Below are 4,540 nucleotides of genomic sequence, written 5' to 3'. Positions count from 1 at the left end.
CTCAAATGGATATGGAAGTGGGGAATGGTGCCCCGTGCTGGGTGGGACCTGGATATTCCAGAGAATGGGAATGGAGTCTGGGGCACTTGTTCACCAGATGGGGATTGGGAAGGTCACTTGGAGTCATGCCCTCAGTGACTGGCCAGAGGGAATAAAGCTGGGATTCCCTGAGCCACTGGAAACACCTTCAGTGTTGTGTCTGTTTCTGTCTCTCACTGATGTAACCTCACCCCACAGGTCCTTCGTGTTGCTATTGGTGTTATTGCTGTGGGTGCTGCTGCTTCTGTTTCTGTACCTGCTGCTGGTGTCATTGCTGCTGGACTTATTGGATTTGCTTTTAGAGCGGCTCGTGGCAGATTTGCAAAATCTTGATCATTTCAAGGGCGATTAATACATCCCAAGGTGTTGAATAACTGTGTGGATCTGTTCTGTTCCATGTCACCATTTTGCACGGGGTTGTAGGTTATTACAGTTTCACCTGACCTGCACCAGGTGCAGTGTTTTCAAAGGGAAACATTTTCTTTCAGAGTCTCTCCATTCACTGTCAGTGTTACACAGAGAAGGACTGAAGGATAAAGTGAGGAACAGGGAAGGGGAATTCTCAGCAATACTTACTCACAATGAAACTAACAGACACTGGCAGACAGGGAGGATCAGGAAAGAAATGAAAGAGAAACCAACAGAGTTTCGATCAGACACCAGGAAACATTCCATAGAAAGGAATGCAGCACACAGAACAAAATTCCTGAATCAGAACAGGCTAATCTCAGGTGGGATGTACACAGGAAAGGGTGGAAGTGCTCAGCAGGTATAACAGCATCTGGGGACAGTTCTGGTTTTAACACAAATTACTAGAGTTTTGACGGGTCAGCAGGGGGTTTGTAGTGATACCAACTGATACACTGTAAAGATGTTTCAAAGCAAAGCCTTCTCAGAATGGGACAGGAGGCCATTCAGCCCATTGAGCCTGTGCCAGTTCTTTGAAAGATCTCTACAATTATTCCCACATCCCCCTGTCATCCACCACACAGCCCTGTACATTTCTCCTCTACCAGTTTCTATCCAATTCCCCTTCTGAACGTTCCCATTAAGTCGGGTTCCAGCACAATTGCCCTCAGCCGTGGTCCAACCAAGGATTAGGCTATTTGGGATTAGGTGATACATAACAAGGAAGGTTTAAGAAGTGATCTCAGAGTGAAGGATTCCCTGGGAAACTGTGACCATACATGGTAGAAGAAGGCATTCAGTTTGGGAGTGAGAAACTAGTGTCAGAAACAACTAGTGTCAGCACTAAACTTAAAAGAAAGAAACTAACAAAGGAATAAGGGCAGGGTTAATTGGAGTGAACTGGAAATGGAGTTTAGCAGGAAATGTATTGATGAATGTTGGCAGATTTTTAAAAAATAGTTCATGACTCACACCAAAGGAGGCTTCTAAGAAGGGATAAACAGTCCATAGTTATCCAAAGTTAAAAATCACACAACCACCTAATGAAAGAACAGCGCTCCGAAAGCTAGTGTTTCCAAATAAAAGCCTGTTGAACTATGACCTGGTGTTGTGTGATTTTTAACTTTGTCCACCCCTGTCCAACACCAGCACCTCCAAGTCATAGTTATCCAAGGAAGTTAATTTGAGCATCAAATTGAAATAAAAGACACAAGGTATGGAAATGATTAGTGGTAAACTAGAGAATTGAGAAGGTTTTAAAAACCAACAAAAGATGGCCAGAATAGGAGAACTAAAGTTTGAGGGTGAACCAGCATGCAATATCAAAACTGATGACAACTTCTTAAAAATATGTTCAGAGGAAGAGATAGGCCAAAGTCAACCGAAATCCAATAGAGAACGAGGGTGGGGAAATAATAATAATGGGCAAGCAGAAATTGGCAGAGGGGTTAACTAAAAGCTTTATCTCAGTCTTTACAGTAGAAGATACTAACAGCATTCCAAATATACTGAATAATTAAGGGGCAAGAAATTGAGAGGAAATAAATGTGATAACATTTACCTGAGGAAAAAGTGCTTGGGAAACTAATGGGGCGAAAGATAAACAGGAACAGAGGGTGGAGAGTTGAAGTCAGAGGTCTGTAGTTGGGATAATGTAATGACAGTAACAGGTTCAGCCAGGTGGGCCTTATAGAATCTGAGTTCCCTGATTGGGGCTGTTAATCTGGTCCAATCAGGTAGCTCTGCCTAAAAGATTGACATACTTCTCCTCAGAGCAGGGGAGGTTGAATCAGGAAGGGTTGTTGATGGAGTCAATGAAGAGAAACCTGGTTCTTTTCCAACTTCTGTTTGAAGAATGTCTCTGTGGTGGCCTCCAGCTGCAGACATACACATACACATGTAAATACACTCACCCAGGACATAATGTGGCAGAGCTGGTGTCAGACTGGGGTGGACAAAGTTAGAAATCATCCCAACACCAGGTTATAAGCCCAACAGGTGTATTTGGAAGCACTAGCTTTCAGAGCACTGCTCCTTTATCAGGTAGGCAGTGGGGCAGGATCATAGAAACAAAATTTATAGTAAAAGATTAAAGTGTCATAGCGTCATAGAGATGGACAGCATGAAAACAGACCCTTCGGTCCAACCTGTCCATGCCGACCAGATATCCCAACCCAATCTAGTCCCACCTGCCAGCACCCAGCCCATATCCCTCCAAAGCCTTCCTATTCATATACCCATCCAAATGCCTCTTAAATGTTGCAATTGTACCGGCCTCCACCACATCCTCTGGCAACTCATTCCACACGTGTCGTACAACTGACGCGATGTATTGAACACACCTAGAATGCTGTGAAGTCTTTAATCATTTAGAATGGGGATGCAGGTTTCAATGGATTAATATGTAAATCCCAGAACTTCTTTCATGTCACAGCCCTGAGATAACTTAAGGTTTTATAAAAAGTGACAGCTCAGACACTGCATTCAAAGTGTGAGGTTAGTATCCCAACCTTGAGTCAGACTGGTTCTGTCCCCAAAGAAGGCATTTATAAAATGTCACATGGACTGACTGCCTACAGATTTTGTGCTTTTTGAACAAGTGTATTTGCAAATAAAAGTCTGCAAATGAAAATTCATCCATAGACTTATACTGTATATGTAGTGTGTGTGAGAGAGAGTGGGTGTGTGAGAGGGAAAACGTATGTGGGAGAGTGTGTGAGTATGCATGTATGTGTGCATGAGTGTGATAGAATATATGGCTGTGAGATGGTGCGCGTGTGTGTATGAGAGAGTGCATGTGTATGAGAGAAGGTCTGTGTAAGTGTTTAAGAGTGTGCATGTATGTATGTTTGTGTGTGCATGTGTTTGAGAGACTGTATAATGTAGTGGGGTTGCCTGTTGTGTGACATGAAACCAAGATCCCAGCTGAGGTCACCCTCATGGGTACTGAATGTAGCTATCAGCCTCTGCTCAGCCACTCTGCGTTGTTGCATATCCCACCTTGGAGGATGGTCATCCGAAGATCCAAGGCCCAATGTCCCTGACCGCTGCAATGATTTAATTATCATAGAATTCCTACAGTGTGGAAACAGGCCCTTTGGCCCAACAAGTCGAATGAGTATCCCACCCAGACCCATTCCCCTATTACTCTAAATTTACCCCAGACTAATGCACCTAACCCACACACTATGAACACTATGGGCAACACTATGCACCTGAACACAATGGGCAATTTAGCATGGCCAACTCACCTAAGCTGCACATTTTTGGACTAGCAAGTTTTGAGAAGATTTGTAGCTCAGGTTGAGGTTCTGGATGTAGGTTTGCTCGCTGAGCTGGAAGGTTCATTTCCAGATGTTTCATCACCATACTCAGTAACATCTTCAGTGAGCCTCCGGATGAAGCACTGGTGGTGTAACCCACTTTCTATTTATATGCTTGGGTTTCCTTGGGTTGGTGTGTCATTTCCTGTGGTGATGTCATTCCCTATGGTGATGTCATTTCCTGTTCTTTTTCTCAGGGGTGGTAAATGGGATGCAAGTCAATGTGTTTGTTGATAGATTTCCGGTTGGAATGCCATGCTTCTAGGAATTCTCATGCGTGTGTCTGTTTGGCTTGTCCTGGGATGGATGTGTTGTCCCAGTCGAAGTGGTGTCTGTCCTCATCGGTATGTGAGGTTACTAATGAGAGAGGGTCATGTCTTTTTGTGGCTAGTTGATGTTCATGTATCCTGGTGGCTAGCTTTCTACTTGTGTGTCCAATGTAGTGTTTGTCACGGTCCTTGTAAGGTATTTTGTAATGAACCTTCCAGCTCAATGAGCAAACCTACATCCACATCTTTGGACTGTGGGAGGAAACTAGAATACCCAGAGGGTCCCACACAGATAATGTGCAAACTCCACACAGACAGTTGTCTGAGGCTGGAATCGAACCTGCGACCCTGGCACTGTGAGGCAGCAGTGCTAACCACTGAGCCACCGTGTTGCCCTCCCAGTGCTCCCTGACTGGGAGGGAACACCCCTGTCTCTTGATTGTTGTGCGATCTCCATTCATCTTCTGCTGTAGCATCTGCTTGGAGCAGCCAATGTCCATA

The sequence above is a fragment of the Chiloscyllium plagiosum genome, chromosome 45 (genome assembly GCF_004010195.1).
Source record: "Chiloscyllium plagiosum isolate BGI_BamShark_2017 chromosome 45, ASM401019v2, whole genome shotgun sequence".
NCBI lineage: Eukaryota > Metazoa > Chordata > Chondrichthyes > Orectolobiformes > Hemiscylliidae > Chiloscyllium > Chiloscyllium plagiosum.
The sequence above is the reverse complement of the archived record's forward strand: the minus strand, read 5'-3'. Positions refer to the sequence as shown.